This window comes from Thermobia domestica, chromosome 9, assembly GCF_964235325.1.
Source record: "Thermobia domestica chromosome 9, izTheDome1.hap1.1, whole genome shotgun sequence".
In the NCBI taxonomy this organism is placed as follows: Eukaryota; Metazoa; Arthropoda; class Insecta; order Zygentoma; family Lepismatidae; genus Thermobia; species Thermobia domestica.
Genome location: NC_137462.1, coordinates 112,800,255 through 112,825,083, shown reverse-complemented (window position 1 = coordinate 112,825,083; position 24,829 = coordinate 112,800,255).

Below are 24,829 nucleotides of genomic sequence, written 5' to 3'. Positions count from 1 at the left end.
GTTTTCTTCTTAGTTATCTTCATTTTGCATGGTTTTTCCAGTTGGTCGTTCAAGTTTGAAAGTGCTTCCTGCATATCTTCATCGTTCTCCGCTATCAATGCTATGTCATCAGCAAACCTTATTGTGCTGAAAACCTGACCATTTACTTTTACGCGTTTCTCGTTTTTATCCAAGAATTCTTTCATAGCCTCTTCTATATAGACGTTGAACAGGAGAAGTGAAAGTCCATATCCTTGCCTCACTCCTTTACTTATACTTGCTTCTTTCTGATCTCTTCCTATAACAGCTGTCTGGTTCCTATAAAGTTGGTATATTATTCTTCTGTCTCTGTAATCTACTCTCAGCTTCTTCAACGCTCTGAACATGATATTCCATAGTAAGACTATTCATGGCTTTGGATTAATTGTTTTAACAAAAGAGACACTGACCAAAGCTTAAAACTTTACTTTATTTTAAATTATAATTTGTTACATTTTATTTACAAACTATAATTTTTGTTTTATTATAATTTATAATAAATAATAAAAAAAATATATTTACAAACCGAAACAGTTACAAATTATAATTTAAAATATAGTAAAGTTTTAAGCTTTGGTCAGTGTCTCTTTTGTTAAAAAAAAAATGATATTCCAATCTACGTTGTCAAAAGCTTTCTCTATATCTACAAATGCTATCACAATTGGTTTGTTTATTCTGATGTGCCGTTCCATGATCAACCGTAGACTCAGTATTGCTTCCCTTATTCCTCTTTTTCTCTTGAATGCAAATTGGTCCTCCGATAACCGTTCTTCAACCTTCCCCTCTATTCGTTGTGCGATAATTTTGCACAGTATTTTTTATGCATGGGAAAGCAAACTTAACGTTCTGTGTTCTTCGCATTTCCGTGCGCCTTTCCTCTTCGGGATAGGTACCAATATGCTTTTCTCGAAGTCTCTTGGTATTTTTCCCGAGATGTACATTTCATTAATAAGATTAAATAGTTTCTTCTTTGTTGCTATTCCGAGATTCTTAATCACTTCCGTTGGAATTTGATCTATTTCTGGGGCTTTACCATGTTGCATTTTCTCCAAAGCATTGTCATATTCGCACTGTAAAATTTATGGTCGTAATTCATTTTCATCGACGTCTTTTTCCTTCTCTATCTCTTCTTCGTTCACTCTGTCTCCTTTATAGAGTTCTTCAATAGAGACTTCTTCCATCTTCTTGTTATCTGCTCCTCTTTTATTAGCGTTGTTCTGTCCTTGTCTATGATAATGTCTGTGCGTTTCTTTTTCTAACCGAACAGTTTTCTAACCTTTCTATATGCCGTTTCTGTATTGCCTTTGACTACATTTTCCTCAATTTCCTTGCATAAATTGTTTATACAGTTTTCTCTGACCTTCTTTACTTCTCTGTTGATGTGATTTCTGCACCTTCTGCATTACTCTTCTTTGTTTGTTATCTTGAACTGTTATCTTTGCCCCATCATTTCCAATATTTCTGCTGTTATCCAGGGTTTAAATGGGGTTCTCGTTTCTCTTCCTATGTGCTCGTCGGCAGCTTTTGTACTCCCTGCTTTCATGGTTTCCCATTTCGATTCGATGTCAACACCTGCTAAAGCTACCGTAGACGTATCTTTGTCTGTCGCATTTGCAAATTCCCTTTTCATGTTTTCAAATGTTCCATCTTTTGCTTGGTGCTACCACTCGTTTCCTCTTTAGTCGGAGTTCGCTCTTCATCAAAACTAAATTATAGTCTCAGTCTACGTCTGCTCCTGGGTAACTCTTACTGTTCTTCACTTGATTTTTAAATGCTTGTCGGACCAGTATATAGTCTATTTGATATCTTTCTTTGTCTACTGGTCTTGTCTATGTGTATCTTTTTCTTAGTGGTTGTTCGAAGAGAGTGTTCGTTACAGTCAGATTATGGCTTTTGCAGAACTCAATTAATTGTGTACCTCTCGCATTCCTTTCTCCTAGGCCGAAATTTCCAGTTACGTTCTCTTCTTTGCCTTCGCCGACTACTGCTTTCCAGTCACCCATGATGATTAAATTGTCCTGGTCTTCAACTTTCATCAATACTTCTTCTATTTGCTCATGGATTTATTCTACTTCCTCATCTATGTAGCTTGATGTAGACATATATACTTGGATTATCGTCATATTTCTCGGTTCGGTTGCTATCTTCAACATTATTATGCTTTCATTGTACTTCCAACTACCTATAATTTTCTATCCTATCTTCTTATTCAAGACAAAACCGTCTCCTGCTGTACCGTTTACAGCTCCTGAGTAAATCATTCTGTCTCCGCTCTTCATGTCTCCTCCATCAGACCATCTAACTTCGCTGATTCCCAAGATATCTATCTTCATGCGTTCCATTTCTTTCTTCAGGTTTTCCACACTGTAACAGCGATCGCACATTCCAGGTTCCTATCCACCAAAGGTTTCGTTTGATGAAGAACGAGGAGGCCTTGATGTGTTTCCCTCTACTGCCGGGGACGACCCTCTGTGAAAAAGTAGTGTCTTATTCCCTAATATTATATTCTCTTATTTCTCTTTCCATGTTGTTTTCTAGGGACTGAGTAAAGTGGTGGTGCCTCAGGTCCTTCCACCTTGCAGTGAAAGAGCCATAGAGGACATCTTGTCCCTGCCTGTTTTTGTCCACATCTGAGACTTGCCGATGTCAATCATCTTCAGCCTCAGTGTGGTAATAGTAGAGCTGCTGCCCACTACCATAATATATCTTTTCGTCTGACTCCTACCCCTAAAGACCCGTCCGGCATGGAAAGCCTTCTGATAGCGAAGCTATCTCCGGCATAGCTCTTGGAATCATTAGAGTACGCAAGCCCCCCACCGCTGCAAAGTGGAGATATTGAGGGAGGGTCAAACACGGTAGAACGTGTGAATCAGATCCCTTCCATTGTTATATTGTCACATTTCATCAGAAGTTGACTAACTCTCAAACTCATTACAAGCAGCAATAACTCTTACCCACATTTCTCACGATAGCATTCATTTCTTGTATCAGGATACAGCTTTACCTAGCCATAAGTTAGTTTTCTGTAAATTTTAAATTTCTTGGCATCGGTAAAATCTTTTATTGAAACAAGATATTAGATGCGAATGGAATGTCCTATTCGACGTCTGGTGGGAAATTCAACTCAATAATACAGCACCAAGATGGACTAAGATCATGCGTCTAACGTCACAAACTCAATTTACGTCCAGCGAACAGACCGCGGTACATGGGCGGCTTTAGGATTTTAATTTTGGGTAGGCTCGCTCCCTCGCTTACGGATACATATACACATTTGATTAATTAATGACAGTAGGAAATTACTTTTACAGTAGTGGTTGATGTTATTTGTTAAATAATTATCTACCATTAATATAAATAGCGCAAAATATATTTACTCTTTATTGTATCTTTTAGTGTTTATGTATATTTCATTTTTTTTTTGGTAGGCCCCTACCTACCCGGCCTGCCTGCTTAAGCCGCCATTGCTGAGGTACTCTGGAACAGTGTACGAATTGACAAGATGATGCCAGAGATGTTGAAAATTTATATTCCCAAAGAGAAGAAACTTTTCATCCCTTCCAGGGATAACTTTTTTCCACTTTAGAACTTTCCTGAATGATCATGAGCTTTTATTATGTGGAGCTAAACTGTTTTTTAAAAAATAACCTTTTATTTGAGTGAAAACAATCTATGAAACTTTTCCCTTCTGAATCATTTTGAAGGCGTTAGAATTACACACTTTTGTTTTTCTAAACATTTACCTCTTCATGCGGAAAAGTTATCATTTTTGCCAGCAGCAAGCTGAAAGGTTCGAAGAGGGCGAGAACGTTACCAAATGTTTCAGTATGTAATTCCTGAAAAAGTATTTTCCAAGAATTCTTGTAGACAATGACAGAATCACAATATTCACTCAAGTAGGTGATGATCTAGTTTCATCTATAAGCATCTGTATACAGCTGTATTTGTAATAGGAAGCTAATAATAATAATAATAATAATAATAATAATAATAATAATAATAATAATAATAATAACTCGCATTAGAGCATATAATATGTATGGATGTGATGTTTGGGTGCATGTATGGTTGAGATTCATTTTCCGCGCCCCTGAAAAAAATCAATTTGTACATTTTTAGTCAGCAGGTAGAGTGTTGTTGAACAAGGCCACTTAGAAGTGCACCATGAAGAACACAGTGACCGAGAGATTTTTCTTTACGATTTCAAACTTGAACATTTTGCACAACAAACCCCCAAAAAACATTAACAGTGCACTTCGGCCAGGAATGGTGTATGAACGCACCATTCACCATTGGTTTGCCAAATTTCATTTTAGTGTCACAGCAATGAGCCCTGTGGGTACAAACCAACATCATATTCCGATAAACTCCTCAGAAACACCCTTGAATGCAGACCCTTGGAAAATTGTTCCTGTCATTGCAGCCGAGATAGGAACACCATATACCAGTCTTTCAGTGACTCTATGCAATCGACAAGTTAAAAAAGCTGGACTTGTGAGTGCCATGTGAATTGACACGGGCCAATAATAATCACCGTCTGAAGTATGCAGTTCTCTGAATGTAAAGAATTACCGGGAAAGTTTCCTACATCAGATAGTCACTTCACATGAAAAATAGATCTCTTATGGCAATCACAAACGGTCAGGGCAAAGGTTGGATCGTGATTAACGTGCAGATGGTTTCCTAAACCACATCTCTACCCACCCACAGAAGCTATTGTTGCTGGTATGGTAGTGTGTGATGAGAGTAGTTCATCATATCTTTTTTAAGGGAGGTGAAACTGTCCATGGCAAATTGTTATAGTGCTGAACACCACGAGTTGCACCACAAACTTTACGCAAGCATCTAGCAATACTAAGAAGACATGATGTCCTCACGTTACACGAAAATGCTCGTCCATATATCGTAATGGACGGTGTGGGCTCTCTATTAATTGCAGTAGAATACTCTTCCCCATTCACCGTATTCCCAAGATATCTCTCTCCTTGACTACCGTCTCTTATGGCATCTTGGTCACCTTTTGGGAGGAGAGACTTTTACTGATGATCAAGCTATGCAACGTGCGGTTAAGGACTCCTTCGAATTGCATACTCCAGACCTCTTTCGCCATTATCCATTAGCGCATATGATCCGAAAAATCGGATGTTGTGTTAATTACTTTTTAATTCATTATAACTTCACATCCAGAACTTTTGTCCTTTAACAGTCATGAGAGTGTGCTATTGTTTTCGAAAAACTTGCACTTTGGTTTTACAGGGCAAATCCTTCAAAGGCGGCCATTGTTATTAAAATATCAATAATGTTTCAAGTACATGACTGCTAAAGAAATATGAATTCGTTGTCAATAACTAAAACCGCTAACCAAAGTAACCAAGTGTTAATGTTGTTTGAAGAATAAAATATTATTTATTATAAAAAAACATTGGTAAAATATAGGCCTATTACTCAAGTATTTCCCGTGTATGTGATTTTTTATGGCGCTTTCCGCCCACTACAATCGAAAATTTCAGGTAGAACCTGTTAAAGTGCTCTAAACATACCCCAAAATAACAATTTGTACGCAAATATTACCTCTCGGAAACTTCATACCTAATGGGTTAAGTCCAATAGTTGGCTGAATGATGCAAAAGTTTGTGATAACAAACGATGACTATTTTGATAAACTAGGATTTCTAGCTTCCTTATTCTTTTTTGGCCTTTGGAGATGACGCAAAGCGGCGTAAATTTCACTCGCACCAACCTAATACAACTAAACGTTACATAATTCTATGAAATATTCCTAACACGAGTAAGCTGTGGCAAGAGATGAGTTCTTTATCAGATCACATCACATATCATATTCATGCTCATACTACACACCCATGGAAAATGTATCACATAGCATGGATATGAAATAATATTTGCTTGTTATATGATGTTATATGTGATTTGATAAAGAACTGGTTCGGATTCCACGTTAAACTGTAGGTCCATGTCTCATATAGCCTCGCTGCTCAAAGGGACGCTAAACTGACAATCAAATCAAAAATCATTCCTTATCTCTGCTTATTTATGTTAGGTAGATTTCATAGAGTTCAGTAATATTTAATTGTTCTCTCGAATGCTGGGCTAAATTATACTGTAATATCCCGCACATACATCAACACGTCCTTGAATTTATAAACAACAACACGTGCGTCTTACTACAAACTACTAGTGGCAAACGACAAGACCGCCAGTGACACTACTAATCATGTGATGAAGAAAAGACCACCAGAACCACAGCTACGCTGGAGCAGCTATTAAACCAGGCGACCTGAACATCTGGTGTCGGTCTTAGGCTGGTCATTCCACTCTCTCAGCTTGCCTAGAGCTTTGAGAGGTACCTAACCCAAAATTTTTAGCTTGCCTGGAGCTCTAAGGCCTCCTAATCCATCTTACTCTGCTTGCCTAGAGCGTTGTGGAATTCCTAACCTCAGTCACTCAGCTTGCGTGGAACTTTGTGGCTTTCTAGTATCTCCCTACTTGTGTGGAGCATTGAGAATCCTAAATCCATCTGACTTAGTTTGCTTGGAACTTTGTGAGGATCCTTCCCTAGGTTGCTGCCTGAGCCTTGTAGCACTTATTTATCCTAGTTACTAAAGAATTTTATACTTTTTATAGTGAAATTGTATCACACTGTTTATAACAGGTAATTTTGTAATAAACGATTCCCGTGTGTGATTTGTTCTACCTACTACCTGCATTAAGCAGATCTTTACAATATCTGTACAGTCGTTAAAATCAATTATTTTACAACGAGTTTGTCGTAATATATATTTAACTATATGTAATAATCATTTTATTAATAATAAGTTACCATGACTCTGGGAGATATTAACATCTTACACTTCTTTTATTTCCAAAAGATGATTACTGGGAACCATTACATCACAAACATATGTCAAATATGTTTCTTCGTGACATCAACTATATATCTTCATGACAACCTCACTTATGAATAATCTTCTTGACAACCTAATCAACAAACTTTTTCTTTTTCAATATACATATTTCTGCTCAATTATTGCGCCTCTGATCATATTCATAAAACAGGTACAGATTGATAATATTATTACATCATTATGATCGTATCGTTATAATTTCGGTAATATCGTCAAATTGTTAACAGAGTCATAAGATTATTTTAGATCATTAGCATATAAACAATAAACCACAATTTGGTGACATCATTATACGTGAAGAAAACCTTTTTACAGTAATTTTCCTTTATATTTCAACTAATCCTGGATCACATTTGAATTACGTTAAGGTCATTAACAATATGTAGAGTTTCTTGCTCTGTAAATCAATTAGTAACTATATATCAACTACTACAAGCATTTTATATATTAACTGTAACAAAAAACAACTATTTTCCCGTGTTCGATTTCCAGTGTAAGAATATTAAAAATCTAATGTATTACAGTCAGTGGTCGAAGTGAGATGGTATGCGGTAGTATGACATACACTGTAAAAAATCGTTGTGTTATTTCAACGACATGACTATGTGTTAACAAGATTGTGTTAAAATATAACAAACAAGTGGTTAGAACAACTCACTCTCCGTTTAAAGTTGTGTGTCAAATGCCGGTAGTTGAAATGACACACAACCTGTGTGTTAAATTAACACAAGTGTAGAATCTTTGGTGTTGTTTTCTACGTGATTACCAAATATGTTGGGCATCTAATTATAAAGGCTTATGAATTGAAGCTACAGACAAGCACAGTAGAAAGAAATACTTTTAAAAAATCCAGGTGTATGCCCAAAATTTCATCTCTCACATTTGATGCATTTATTGCTTCTTTTTCTAAGCGATTTTGTACTAGAATCAACAAACGCATCAACTTTATTAGATGGTAACTGTCGCCGATCATTTGAAATTGAATATGGAAGAACTATACAATAAAGTAAATAGGCAGTTGTCATTTTGTTATAAAATTACATGGCGAGCAGATTTTATCTTATCACGAACGGTTATCGTCGAATATACGCGGCTTAAAGGAGCTCTGTGATTAGCCAAATTCAAAAGACCTCAACAATTTATCTCTCCACAAGCGACGTTTTCTTCATCGCCTGCGTGGCCAAGTCGGAAGAGCACGCGGCTAATAATCGAAAAATTGGCGGTTCGTGCCCTCCCCCACCACTAAAGTAAATTTTTTACTTGTTTAAAGTGTTTTTTAGACTCAGCATAATGTAAACACGTTACGCATATAGGCGATTTAACATATTTTGAGGGAGTAATTTTGTGGTTCATTACGCTTACGGCACGGCTCAACACCGGTTGTGTGTTAAAGACGTATCACACCCCCTGTGTTAAACGCCAACAGCGCGGGGTATGTGTTGAACTAACCACTGCCCTGTGTTAAAATTGAGTTGAATTAACACAACCCTTTTATACTGTGTACCTCCTCTGGATTTTCAGTGATGAAAGCATACCACCTCTGGTTTCCCAATGATTAAAATATACCGTCACCGGAAAGTAGATCCTAATACCTTTAAAAAATCCCTTTTTATACACAGTAATTGACGAATAGCCTTGCACGTAAAAGCTGACAACGCCGACGTTTTTCTTGCCTTTTCCTTACCTTTTGTTTTTAAAATGTGGTGTCTGAAAAGAAGTTTATCTAGTTTATACTTTGATGTGCCACATTGAATTGTTTCTTTATTATCTATGTGTGTATATGTGTGTCTTCTTGCCTTAATGCATACATAAATCCTGTGTTTTGAGCATGGGCAGGTTTAGGAGTTGTCTTCTGTGGGAGCGGACCTTCTGGGTGTTTTGAATACCCCACAGTCGAGTGAGGGACCGGGAGTTTTCCCGTAAGAAGTTATTATTATCCTCATTCGGTTTTTGAGAATTTTCGTGTATAATTGTCTGTAATACAACATAAGGGGATATTTTGTTTTAGAAAGTTGGACGGGTTCAAAGTCTCTCCATGCCCCCTTCCCCGCGTTAATACAGAGAAGCTCTCCGATGGTTTTCAGTCATTATGTAAATAGAAATGCAATCTTTTAGGCAACATACCCTCACTGCATTTCAACATTTAGGTAGTCGGTATGTCAAGTCAAAATTGTAATAAAACATACCGCCTCTGTTTTTTTCCCACTTCGAACATGTCCATAACACCAGTACAGAAAATTACGCTCAACTTCATCAAATAACAACATTTTTTTTAAACACAGTTGTGAGTTCATCAAAATTAATACACATAATTTATTATAAACATTTTTATTCATTGTGTAAGAGCATTAAACTTTTCCGTCCTGCCCCTATATTCTCCCCGGCCTTTGTAATATGACCAATCCTTTTTGTTACACGTAAATTTAGAAGCAGTTTATGTTATCGTAACTGATTTCTTACCTCATGCAAATCTCTCTTTAACTGATTTCATCTCTTTTTATTAATTCTTCTTCTATTAAACTCTTAATTTCTCATTTCATCTTTGTAAATACTTCTTCTTTGTTGTTCTGCCTGCTTACTATACTATCCAGTTACTTGACGACATCAGTTCGAAAATTTGTCCAAAATGGTAGTTGGGGGAGGGGGTTGTTCATTTTTGAGTTGATGATTTATCCACAATGGTAACTTGGGAATTTATACAAAATGATATTTTGGGATTTGTCCAAGATGATATTTGGAGAATTTGTCCATTTTCATGTTTGAGGACTTTGTCCATTAGGGAATTTGTCCAAAATGAAATTTCGGAGTTTGTCCATTTCTGCAATTGAGGGTTTCGAAATGAAATGAAATCTTTAAGTTTTACGTCCCATATTTATGCTGGCTAGGCTAAAGGAGACGGTGATGGTGAGAAATGAATGACATGGTGGTATAAAGAAAGTGGGAAGAAACGGGAGAAAACCCACGCACACGGTGTTTGTCTATTACAAAGATTACTTGGCCCGAGCTGGCATAGAACAAAGGACACTATTTACCAGAGGTGAACTCTCTACCGTGACCCGAATTGAGGGTTTCATTCTACTCCCGGATTGAACAGAATTTCAAATATCGATAATCCTGTTCAGTGCTATTTTTACGTACCGGGAATATCAAAAATATTCCACTATAATTCTTGTATATGGGTCATTCCACCAGAAATCGCACGATGGTGGCTGTATGACCATTCTTAAAATTTCTGATAATTGGCACACATATTGATACATCTTTCGTAAACAAAATGGTACGATTAGAAATATCGGATTCCATTCTGTATGGCTACGGTTACAATATTTCCAGTATGGCGTATGGCAAATTATGAGAAAACAGTATAAGATAGCGAGATTTGCTTTTTTGACATGAATTCTGATTCCCAAGAATAAGTTTTGTTTGGACTTGTATCTCACTATTCAAATCAGAAATAATGAAATTTTACTTTTTCTCTCAACACCATAGTGAACAAAATTGTAATAGGTATACATAAGCAGTTTTCTGATATGGACTCAGAGCCGGAAGAGCTGAGTTCATCTCTGATATCATTCCTTTAATGCAATCGTGAGTGGCTGGCATCAATTACTAACTTCGGTTTTAATATTAATTGCCAGAGAGCAAATACAGTTAGAGATAGCGAGTAATGTTTTTTCGGTATGGATTCAGCTTCGATCTATAAGTATTTCTGATGTTACTCTTCTACATATTACAACTTGTAGTTATACTTTTGTAGTTTAAGCATTGAACTCGTATAGTTAGGAAGTCTATCACAGTTTCGCATTCTGAAAAGATTATTATTATTATTATTATTATTATTATTATTATTATTATTATTATTATTATTATTATTATTAACACAGGTTTTCTGTAGTGTATAGTAGAGACCTGCACGGGCCGGGCTTGGGCGGGCCGACTCTTATTTCTTTGGGTCTGGCCGGGCTTGGGCGGGCCGACACAGATTTCTCTTCAGGTCGGGCCGTTCTGGGGCCGATTAATTGCAATTCTATAATTATTGGCTTTCGTTAAATGATAATTGGAATAAAGCCAAACGTTGAAGAAGTGTGCCCGTGAAATAAGTTACAAAGAATGCAATAGCTATTTACAGTTTGTGTTGCTTAGCGGCTCCACTTTCACTATAGAGGATTGCAGGCATTGCACGGTAAATTGAGCTCTGACCTTGACTTTCACTGAACCCAAAATATGACAAGAAGGGGTGGGAAAGTTTTGCCTGTCGCTAAACAATATTGCCATCTTCACTTTATGCTAAAAATCAATTAAGTTAGATTTTTGTTACAGGAAACGGAGTTTTTATTCTCTCGATGACAGGAAAAGTTCTAGGAGACAATGGTACCATTCGGGAGGCAAGCGTCAGGTTGTAAACCAGAGTTTAGAAAATGTTTCTGAGGGTTAGGTCAAGTTTAATACTAAATTTTGAGAAAGATTGGGGAACGAGCTAAATTATTTAAAAATTTATCGGGCTGGGGTCGGGCCAAAAACTTTTAAAATTTATCGGGCCCGGAACGGACTCTGGCCGAAAATCTCCAAAACTTTTCGGGCCCGGGCTGGGCCGGGCCTAGGTACATTCGGGCTGGATTTGGCTCGGGCCGAAAAATTCGGCCCGTGCAGGTCTCTAGTGTATAGTCATGTCAAGAAGAAATGCGACGATATGTTCCTCTGGTTTAGAATGCCAAGTTCCAAAATTCTTGACTGGAATCGACAAGTTCCAAATTTATTGTGATAGGTTTTTGATTGATCCTTTCAAAGTAGGCGGGACAGATAATAAGAAACTGTGAATTTAAAAATTTTAAGAATGTGTACCTTCCAAGTTGTAGTAATGAGCACCCCGCTATAACAAGAGAAGGTGTAGGTTTTATAAGAGGAAGGGTTTGGGGGGGGGAGGCATAACTGATTGCTATGAAAAATCAGATAACGTTAATTACCTAAAATCTGTTCACAACAAGTCTTGTCAAACGAGATGTGCCTTCTCTATTTAGGTCATTTTCAATCATTTTTCATCCTTTGTGTAAAGATTAGTATGTCCGAAATTGAGAAAATCGAGTTATCTCAGAAAAATCTAATATTCTTCCGCATCAGTTTATATAGAGCGGTATATCATATCGCTACTGATTGAGAAAAAATCTTGACTGTGTATGTCGAGATGACTCGCAATTTCTTGAGTTTTGGTGTGCAAAGAGCAAATTTTAATTTTTGGAGATACTTCACTTTACACATTCACTCATTATATATAATTAGTTCGTTTTTCCTTTCATCAGTTTGTCCGATTTAAACCAATTCTGGCACAAGTTTATTTCTTCGGCATGGGAAACATTATATATTATTTATTTTTACACGTGGGCAAAGGAGGACATATCACAGAGGGAACACAACATCAAAGCACTATCACTTAAAAAAGGCTTGATCGATCCAAGCCATTTTGAGCACAAATATTGGTCTCTTAAAGTTTATGTGTACTTAATTATCGCAGAATAGTTGTTTCAAAGGCACTATGTCTCCATTTGTTTAGTTGATACGAACTACACAATGTTCATTCTCAGGGTGTAGTCAGGGCCGGCGAGAGCGGTCGCGGGCCCCGGGGCTGAGCAATCCCGGGCCTCTTACATGTTCCCTTATGACTTTTTACGTACTTACCACTTTGAACGGAGGTAAACTAAAGTGAACATTAAGGCTTATTTTGAACTCTTTATTAGACCATTAATGCGTTTAATTTACATGTTAAACAGTATTGCTATATCTCCAAATAAGTGATTAATAAGAACTCTGAACCTAGCCTATGTTCACTGTTCGCTGAAAAAAAATAATAACCTCATTAATTCACTATTTATGATTTTGTTTAGACCCTATACTTGTTGGTTGTAAGAATTTTGAAGGCTTGAAAACTAAAATGAATAAAAAAAATAATATATTTAATACAATGGTATCAAAATACAGAAAAAAGTAACTTATCTATTTGTAATAGCAAAAGTTCTCCCCCAATGCTCAATCAAATGCCCAATACAAATTAATTTGTGAAGGAAATACAAAAAGAACGTATTAAATAGTTAATGAGAATTGAGAAAGTAAATGTTGTCAACCATCCAACCTACCCTGTACTATGAATATCTTTGCACAAATTGTTGCTATAAATAATTATATAGAAGTAAGATATGCAGTTAGTCTTCCTTAACTAGAGACATGAGGCATTAGGCCTAATTTAGTTATTTCAATGAAATATTGCTCAAATTAACTATAATGTGATTAATAATGTGATATTAATAGTAATTGTCTGTAAGAGAAATTTATTATTACTACTAGACAACTGTTACAGTTACAAAATATCCCTTTCTACGTATAGTTACAACAAGATTCCCTTTATGGCGTTTTTCAGGGCGAATTCATCAATGATAGCATCCAGTTTGGTACACTTGACAAGTTCTGTCTCCACTGTCAACAAGCCTAAGCTTGATAATCTGTCTTGACACATTGTAGAGCGTAAATCATTTTTTACTCTATTTAACAGAGAGAAAGAGCGCTCTGCACTAGCAACGGTAGCAGGGATTGTGGCGAATATACGAAGGGCCAATGTCGGATTTCGAAATAAAGTTTCTAGATTCAAAGTTTTGATTATTATTTAGGAGATCTCATGGTGAAAGCGTTCTCTTACCAAAATTGGCCGAATATATCAATTTCAGGCTATGCAGTTCATCAGAAAGATCATATCCTAAATCTTTTGGGTATCGCTGGACTAGTGCAGCTGCTTGTTCTTGGATCTAGTCACCTGTCATTTCTTTGCAAGACCACAATACACAAAAATTGTTACCCAAAGAGCCCACTGATTGGAAGCGAACTGAATAAGAATATACAACATTTAGTAATTCTTTATCCTCGGCCGCCGGGCCCCCTTTGAGGTCGTGGGCCCCAGGGCTCTGGCCCCTCCTGCCCTCCCCTCTCGCCGGCCCTGGGTGTAGTACAATGTATTGGTAATTATAGCTATTGATTATTTCATTCCTAGTCTCCTGACTATATTTATAAACATGTTTAAAATCTATGGAAGTGAGTGAATGTGAATAAAAGGTAAATGTGAGATGACAAGGCCAAGAGATTTTCCCCTTTGTCTCTTGGGGCATTCGGAAGCATTTTGACTTTGTAGAGGGCAGAAAATCGAAAAAGCGTGCCTTTTAGCTACTGAATGGACTTCTGCTCACTGTTGCCAAATGCAGGGCATGTTTTAAACAGTTTTAAATGGAAGAAAATTAATTTTTAATTAACGGACTGTAATATTAACCTTGGTAGAAACACCAAATGTGAACATATAGTATTAAGAGACGCTCTGAACGAATATTGGAATGTGTAAAATAAATAGTAACAAAAACTTTCGAAAGAAATGTGCCATATTATTACATAGGGAAGCCTTACTGCTTCCCAGGTGTTAGACTCAGCCGTTAGTAGAAAAACTTTTTTTCGTACTGCAACACAATATTCTCATTAGTAAGAAGAAGAAAAGGGAAATTTCATACGGTTACATAAGAAGAGCAATAAGAATTGGTATCAAACGGTTGTGGTAGAGCTTCCAAATTAAAGTAACAACCCAACTGAAAACCTGACTTAACGTTTATTATAGAAAATTAGAATTCGTTATGAGTTTCTTTAGCAAAAGTTGGTACTCTCTATAAATTAAATTAAAAGTTTCTTCCAGAGGGAAAAACCATGGATAGGGAGGAACTTCTGTAGTCTTCGTAGGCATCAGTCAACATGAAGCAAAAATCACAGCCAGGAAAGGTGCATTTGATGAGCTTCAAACGTTGAAATTAATCAACTAATGGTGGATGATACCCAAACCTAGGCATTCTGGTAGGGAAGCCTTGCTCTCTCTCTCTCTCTCTCTCTCTCTCTCTCTCTATATATATATATATATATATATATATATATATATATATATATATATATATATATATATATATATATATATATATATATATAATGGACTGATGTTAGTAGTTAGATAAAATTAAGAGATAAATCTTCAGGTAGTTACGAACTTGAACTTCAATTTCTCGTACTGATGAGAATGAAAAAGTAAGGTATGAGATGCTTTTGTTTTGAAACTGAAGTACAAACATTTTGTTTGCAAACAACTTTCATTTGTTAGGATTCCCAAAGAAAAACTCCAAACAGTTTGGGTTTCCCCCCCTCTTCGTCATCAATAAGGATCTTAACTCTGACTTTAATTCGACAAGTAATGTGGGTTTTATTAAGTAATGCGTCAATATGCATTACCATTTCTATACTACGTGTTGAAATATTTAACTCAGAGAAACATACGACGGGTATAGGGGGAAGAAATGATAAGTCTAGAAATTGTAAAATTATTATGTGACTGTAAATGTTTTCGATAGTAATTTAAACATGGAATGTTATGAAGGGAAACATATTTCAGTGAAGAGCTATGATAGCTCTGTTGGCATGCTTTATGCTTCAAATTTGGATTTCTTCTCTTATATACACTTTAGCATTTTGGACTTAGATTGTTCTTCCTTTGTACCTTTCGTATGTAAGATTTCGTGAAAACTCTTATTAATATGTAGAAATTTTATGAAAGTTTTAGTATTTTTTTAAAATCCAATACAAGAAATTTAAGAATATTTTACATGTTTTTATATCATTGTACGAGTTTACAATCAGACAAAATTAGGTTATGTATCTGTAGAACAGAAGTCTTCTAGAGGTGAGGCGGGAGATTCCTCATCTATGGGCATTTCTCTGATAGTGCTCAATATAAGTTACAAGTATTCCCGAAGTACTATTTTAATTTCCTTGTGTATTGAAAATCCTTCCCCATGGTCACTTTTCTTTTTACCATTGCCATATAGTACAGTAGCAGAACCCTTCATTTAGGAGAAACTCGGAAATAATTGGTACAGAAACGATTTATGTCTTGTTTGAAAGGATTATGTTTACACTTCAACATAATCAATGGGAATATCAAGATATGACATCATCAATATGGTCGGCAGTGACTGTCACCTCAGTACATTGAAAAGTGCATAAAACCTCTACCATTTATTAGAAAAGTTAAATTTTCGGTTCATTTCTTATAGAATACATCATAACAGGATTTATGTGAAAAATGCTGTGCATATACAGCCGCCATTTTTAAATATGGCGTCTAACAACAAAAGAAATCGACTTTAATGGTAAACAACTTTAAAACCCCCTCCATTATATATATATAGCCAAATTTAGGGGAGTGCATCGGTGCACGTGCACCCCTCTTCGTTGTAAATATACACTGTCTAAAATGAGAAGCTAGCAGTGAAAGTAGCAACACTTTCCGGAATTTTCTGCAGTTCTGTTTCCGTTTGGGGCTTAAAAGAAAGACGAGTTTTACAAAAGCAATAGTTTAAGTTGATTTTCTTAAGGCTCAAGGGAAAGGATTCACCAAGCAAAGCAATATAACATTTATCAAGTATGGAAGAAACAGAAGCCTAAAAGAGAGAACAATTTTTCCTGCATATCACTTGCGACCCTCTTTATAGTATTTCCCCCCTCCGTTGTATGTATCAGCGTTGTCAGGTGTAAAGAATATTGCTGTCGTCCTAAGCGAAAAGATCTTAACTCCACATTTTTCGAAAATCGAGATATTGGCATGGGAATGTTCGTAGTACAATTCTGCATCTACCTAAAGTGAAATTGACGTGGTTTGACCAATAGGTAGGGGGTAATGACGTCATGAGTGTTTACTTTATGTTCAAAACCGTAACTGAAAGTAAGTAAAAAAGACCTTAAGTGGCAATTCATAAGCAAAAATATTTAACTGTATTACCACACAAATTTTAGAACGTGAAAATATATTTAATAACGTTTTACTGAAATACAATTTTGAACGTACAGCCTAAGCTAAAACGCGTTTTGCTTACTTTCTCGAAAGTATGTGAAATGGAGATAAGGACCTTTCGCTTAGCAGGGCAGATTGTCGCATGTCTCTTTGAAGAGCTTCAATGAGACTGGTTATTTTGGTGGTTATGGTGCAGCCCCCTTAGAGAATCCTGGTTCCAAACCAATATATATCAGGATTTGAGTAAATCAGGAACGTTCAAACGAACCAATTACCAGTACTGTATGAATTAAGATGGAAGAGGTATAACCTGCTTTATAGTGCAAGGTGTGTTTTCTCGTTTAAAGTATTAAGCAACTATGACTTCAGTAAATTACTTGTAATGGAGCAGCGTCTCCAGAAATACAAAGGATTTCTCGTAGAAAATTCCCGGGCATCATGATTGTGGTTGCAGTATCTCGGCTGTGGACACTGTGAAACTATTTGCTCATGCTGAGCGTGTTGCTGGTACTTGTACTTGTTTGCTGTCAGTCGTATACTCAATCCTTTTGCAGTAACTGGACACATACAATACGCAGCTCTCCTGTACTTGCAAACCATTACAAACTTCCAACATCTCATCTCTGGTTTACGAATAGTCTATATCAAATGCCTATACACTCCTTCGATTAAGTCGCGAATGGTCTGGTTTATGGCCGAACCTTGCCATTCAACTAACGCTAATGCGGAGCATCAAAACAAGGGGCGGTACATATAAGTAACTTAAGGAAGGAAATTATTTGACAATGTGAGATTGCCAAAGAGAACAGAAACAGAACAGAAAAGGTATATTTCTTTAAAATAGCTGCCATATTGAAAGATTTTGCAGAATCATGCTGATTTTAAAACACAATGAGACACTGTATATACCTACTTTTATGACAAATTTTTTTTTAGTTAATAATGGCAGGATAGGTTAATAACTGCGAAAATTACGAATATTTCAAAAGCTCCCACTTCTGCCATTTTGAAATTTATCATACGATCTTGCTGGTTAATAAGCATATGTGCTAGGAGGTAACGAACAGAAAAATTGCTAATTTTTTTCACTAAATTTCTGATAAGACGGTTTCTGCAGTAATTAGCGTTGCAGAGAAATGTTCCTCATACAAAGCGCACTTTAGAAAAGACGATTTTTTTTATTGTTACGCCATATTTAAGAAATGGCGGCAATATATGCATGCAATTTTTCCCAGAAGTTCTTGTCTGATTACTCCCTAAGAAAAAAACCTAAAATTTAACTTTTCTACTGGACGGTAGAGGTTTTATGTGTTTATTAATGTACTGAGGCAAAATTTACTGGCGGTCATTATGATGGACTAATATCTTGATATTTCCGAGAGGGATTTTGGTTAATTTTGGCTATGTTGAAGTACAAACATAATCCTTTCAAAGAAGACATAAATTTTTCCGGGTTCACCCTTTTATCTACTGTAGTAATAAGCAATAGCTTCTTAAAAACACAGTGTATTCTGTTGATGTTACCCACGGACATGAATAAAGGATTCTTGTAACAGGTTTGCGTATGAAATAAATGACACTCTAATACATTCTCCAAAAAATGAGGGAAAGAGAAATAAGGTGAATTCTAGGCTGATGCTTGTGCTATCTCCTCATTAAATTCAATAGAAAATAACTGAACTTTTTAAAATTATGTTCAAATATCTATGTGTATGCATAATTTTTGCTTTACGTTATCACTAGGCACTTAAAATATAATAATTTTATTATCTTAAGACAGTCTACATAGTTACTAAAGTTTTCATTTACGACATAAAACTTAAGACCAAATTTATGCAATAATGGTAAATAATTTTGATTGTTTCATAATCTATTCAGAACAGGTACTATAAACAATTATTTGCTTAACTTTTGTTATTTTTTTAGCATAGTGGAATTTGGACTGCTTTTTTTTTTTTTTTTTTTCAAAAGTCTAATGGATTTGTCCTGGTTTTATTTACAAGGTCGGCTTCATTTCATTATTCCATTGGCAACACCACTAAAGAGAAATTTTATACAATACAGAACTGAAAAAGCAGAACCGAAGAATGAAGAAATGGTAGGGAATACTCTAACAATTTAGGTGAAAATATAGTGTCCTTAATTGCCAGATATTTCACAAAACTTGTATATTTTTTGGTGACGAGGCTATTTTTTTAAAGAGTATTTCTGGACATTCGGCATCTGTGAACTTGTCATCTTTCATGATACTTTATCCGACTACAGTCTAAAAACAATATTGTTAATTTAGAGTTAATGTTATATGTGGTTGCCATGCCCCGGCTATATTAAATCCTGGAAAATTGCAGAAACAAAACAAACAAAACTTACTGTAAAAATGACAAACTTGTAAGATAATTTTTGCAGTTCGCCAGAATTAAATTTGACTAAATAACAGCATGACTATTGCTGACGCTGTATTAATAATACTGTTTTTAGTGTCCAAATATTTTGACTAACACTTCATATTTCATTAAGATCTATAAATGATATTGTTGTTATAGAACTAAGAATACCAGTGTTGCCACAGTCCTAGGTCTGGAGTTGGCTGAAAAATAGTACCAAATTGAAACAAAAAGGGGTGAATTCATTATTTTATACCAGTGTAATACATGGCTCAATAACATGAACCTAGAAGAGGCAAAGTTCTAGAACATTCTCTCCCCCCCCCCTTCTTCCAAGAGTCCAAATTAAGAAAGTGCTCTTTTTAAAAAGTCCAAATAGGACGACCCCGAACAACCGTGGAAGTAGATTATTTTTTTTTTTCGCACGTAGGAAGTATGACAGAGGCCGCAAATTAAAAGGGAAAAGTTATCATCTTCGGTGAGTATTGTAAGGAAACCAAACGCACCTCTATTTCAAAGTGACCAATAAACCAAAACAGTATTATGGCCATATAAGAAAAAAAAAATAAAACAAGAAACAAATCAATCATCTCCGAGTTCGTGTGTAAACAATACGTTATAATAAAACATATAAATTATTACACCGTATTCTCACCTATTTCACGACCGAAAGAGGATAATAGACTGTAAGAAGAATATAAGGTAAGTAAACTGACATCTGTAAAAAGAAATGTAAAACCGGTCCAGCATCCTAGAACCTTCCCTGAAAGACATCACAACATATTATTAATAGTTTTAAATCACAGTGGTATCTATGGTGCTAAATTGGGTAGAATTGTACCAACTTTTTCAAAAAAGGGGCTGAAAATGCCAGCGTGGTATCAACGGGCTAATGAATGACAAAAAGGGCTGAATTTGGTACAATTGTACCAAGTGTGGCAACAGTGAAGCATACACATATGGTTGTCGCAGCAATATTAAATTCTTGGACATTGAAAAAAATAGATAACAAAACTCACTGTAAAAGTGACAAAACTGTAATCTAAGTTTTGCAATACTTCAGGATTAAATGTAGGCGGGATAACTGTATGAGTATTGTTGGTGTTATACTAATAATAGCTCTCATATATTTTCAGCTTTCGAATATAACAAAACCATAAACTAATTTTTGAATAAATTACAGTATTTTTTACAATACCCTAGGATTGAATGTAGATGTGAAAACCATTTGGGAACACGACATTAACAAATTAGTTTGTAGAGCACAATGAACCTCAAGTACTTCCTGACTGTACCTAGATACAATCAAGAACTTCGTATAGACCAGCATTTCTCAACTTTTTCTTTCTTTCTTTCGTTCTTTCTTTGAGGCACACCAAAGTACATTTCAAACTTTCGTGACACTTCTGCATGTGACTTTTTCCTAGATGCAAAAAAGCAAACACATAAAAATACATAGTGCATTTTTTTATTATGGGATGATTAAACGATACGAATTTCACAAGCAAATTACGTAAGATTTTTGAATAGAAGCATATTAACATAAAAGAAACTTACGATTCTTAAGCAGGAATATGAGAAAGAAATATAACCATCAGAAATATAAGAAGATATCAAACTTAAAACAACTACTGAGTTACTAGAAGAAATTGTAAATCTCGCGATACATCTGACATACGTATATAATGGCGGCACAGAAATGTGTCGTGACACAGCGGTTGAGAAACGCTTGTATAGGCTACCGTACTGTTTAGTTTAACTGTTGAATCTAGAAGAATGTGCACCCTAATCTATTTATATTGAAACTCAAAATCACTAAAATTATATGACGTTCCTCTTTTTTCTATTCAAAAATATAACCATTTAATAGAGTTGGTATATACGTGTATGCAAGCACATACATTAACCAAGGGCAGTATGTATTCAAGCCTTTTAAATAAGAGTGAAATATACATCAACTGGATGTAAATGGTTTTACCCCTCATAAGTAAAACTGCTTTACTCTCAGGAGGTGGCAAGATAAAGTACTGGTTAAGACAAAATGGCGACCACAAAATTAGGCATATTTTTCTATTAAGATCACCACGGCAGGTCTTTGGAGAAAGTCTCTGCTTTTTTCCGTAATTTTCTTGATACCCAGAAGATAGGGCAGACCACAACAAATCACTAGGCATTTATGTTCATTATGCTTCGCGCGATAATTCAAAGGGAACTACGCTGAGAAGAAAAGGGGATAGAGGAGCATGAAGATGTAGAAGATGGGTCTACTCCTGGTGGCTAGAGGTCATTTATTTTCAACACCACCCTTTTTTATCATCTATGCTTCTTTAATGATCAAAGATTTTTAGCGTTGCAAAAGACCATATAAGTTCCATTCCATATTCCTAGATGGTATAAAAACATGCTATTTAATATTTTCCCCTTGTTTTCTTATCAAATTTCAATTATTAGGCTTACGTAGTTGAACTTGCAAGATTGTACTGTTAGTACAAACGTCCGTCAGACCGTTACTCCACACGACATCTATTGAACGAGAGTGATTTTTTAAATTTTGTTTTTGGCAATAGACAGCTGGAACAATTTCCTCGGTCGAGTTTGTTAATTTAATTAATCCTTTGATATCTTCAAGGGTAACGATGACTAACCATACCCTGTTAAAAATCTACAGCATTTCCTAGCGTCTATGCAACCCTCACAGTAGCAAAGAAATGTCGGTTGCCTATAATGAAAGGATATGCAGCAAAGCATCTATCCCATACATGGAATCTTGTAATCCTCTTTGCTGTCGTTACTAGAGTTTATTCTTAATTGTTTCTGCTACTCTTAGAAAGAAGCTCAAAGATACAAAATCCCATCAATATTTCCCCATAGTCCTACATTCATCATCACCTTTTTGGACCTGTCCTCATTAATCCTTTCTGTATGTACATTTTTTTTTTCTATCCGCATTAAGCTTGATCTACTACTAGTGCTGGTCAAATGGTAGCTCACGGGTGTGTTTCATCTGGCTCGTGAATAAGAATGAAAAAAGTAATAATGTGCGATTTGTTACTTTTCTTTTTTCATACCATGTAGAACAGGAAGAGTGTAGCTGGCCACCACACATAATACTGCTCCTGAATCTAAACTTAACTTTTTAACATTCAAAATATTTTCTTTAACCTTTTGGTTATTAAGGTCGTTTGTACGAGCTGATTTCTTTCCTTCTTTCTTTTCTTAAAAGAAAAGTGCAGATTTCACAGTTATTTTCAAAATTTGATTGCTCAAACTAGGCCTGTATCCACGGGGTCTAGAGGGTGCCGGGCCGCCCTAAATTTTTACTGGCCCCTAGGCTTCCAAATGAACTATAGTATGGTAATGAAATATAATATGGTTCTACCGCCCCCCTACATTTTTGGCCTGGCTACGGGCCTGGCTCAAACAATAATTAGCCTGATACTTGGATCAACAGGCAGAATACTCTGAATAAAACAAAGATTAAGATGTATGACTTACGCACATTCAGCGAACCGTCCTCACAAGGGAAGGAGCAAATAAAATAGAAAATTGTTCCTAAACATGTTATAGGGTCCTGGTCTGCAAAAACTGATCATCAATTATTAGTACGAACCGTTGAGACCATTGAGAAATTCGGCTATGTGAAGTTATCCTCCACCTCAGTTAAAATTTATTTAAAAATTTAGATACAGTACTATCGATAATTAGGTCTCACTTCAGTGTTATGTTTAGTGATAATAGTGGATTTTAAATCTGTGCACACTTGTACATGGTGCTATTTCAAACAAAATATGTTTATGCTGAGTTAGCAACACTGCTTCACCTATGGCATCATTGTTTATGGTCTTCTATAGGGCATTTTGTTCTCATAATATTGTGCAACTTTTGTTTTGATTGCTTTAACGGTTTTAAAGATATTTACTTTAAACGTAAATAATGCCATGATATCATTTTTTGGATATTCAAATTTTGAAGCCCAGTACCTCCTACCATCCTGATCCATAGCACCTTAAATTTTGCTCATTTTCATTTCTCATGATGCTCTATCAAATGTGCTATGCGGCAATCAGATTTTAGCGACAACTTGTGGGACCCTTCCGCGTGAGTTAATTCAAGCAATACACGACGTCTGGCAACACTGCATTTCATTAGAGAGACTACAATATTTAGTAAACTCCATGCCTCAACTATGCAAAGACGTTATTACTAAGCGTGGAGACCCAATCAAGTATAATCTTGAGCCAAAATCAATTGAGTACGCTTCACTTAACTTCACTTACTTTCCTTTCACTTAACAATTGACGTCATATTTTGTTAAATATCATCAATTGTTGTAAAGATACGTAACTTCTGTGAGTAGATTTGGATTCTATATAAAATTTTCTTTAGTTTGATGTATGTACGTATAATTGTATGTTTGTGCATATTTAGGTATAAACTTCTTTGAAATCTTTATAAATGCGTAAAATTCCAAAGAGTTGAGTCGCTCAGGTGAATATAATGATGTCACATATTGTAACTTTTGAGCAAACTGGAAAAGAATGTTGACTATTCCTATGGAATTCAATGCAATGGCACATACCAAACAAGCTTCTCCTGCCATCTCTACAGGTAGAATACATTTTAAGACTTAAGCTACCTGCATATAGTACGTTTACTCAATACAAGTGCAGTAAAGCAAATTTCTTTCAAGATCCCATGTTGATTTTTACAACAGCATTCTGTTCTCCCTCCAAACCTCTTTTTTTACTGCATTTGCAGGGTTGCAACGTTTTAACGTCCACTGTGTCTTCTTCCAAATACTACGCGTAATATGAAACATACGTCAGGCTATATAAGGGCAAGGAAGCTGGCCTTAGAAAAAGGGAATCGAGCACTGTGGCAACTAAGACTCCACCTGGAGTAGACAAACGATTGTCAACTATTTGAAATGAATGCTATGGTTGTCCATTTAGTTATCAGTTGGTGTTTTCTGCAAGACCCCCCCGGACGATGACTTATTTATGACAAGAGCCACCATACGTAGAAGGCGGCATCTTTTATGTACGAACTGCACTTCGTTTGAAGAAATGAACTATACTTCAATCACAACTCATTCCATCCACAGGAGAGCCAGCAAGAGAAGGTTTCTGAAAGTTTGCAGCGAGGTTGCCACTACTCACGTATCAAGGCTTTCTTTCGGTGCATCTATAGTGACATTTTTATTAATAGTGTAAGGCTAGTACCACTGGTTGGTAACATTAGTACCAAAGTAGAGGTTACATTGTCCCTCCGCAAGTGGTAAGAAATGTCAGAGACTATCTCTTGTTGGCCCTGCTATAGTAACTCAATTTCATCGAAAGTGGTGCTTATCATTGTGTTCGCCCGAGCTGTTCATATATAAATCGGGAGAGATTATGGCTTATAAGTAGATCAACAGTTAGAATCAAAACCATAAATCTTTAAATACAAATGAAATTTGCTGACGAAAATCGAAAACAGTATATGGAAAAAAGAATTGTATGGGGATAAAGTAAATCAATGCAAGACATGGAAAGAGCGAGGGAAAGAAAAAAGAGAGAGACAAAGACTGCATGATAAAGTAGAAGGAAGCATGTAGATCTAAATGAAATGAAAATGTAACCCATTGTTTTCCCTTAATCCGTTTTGTT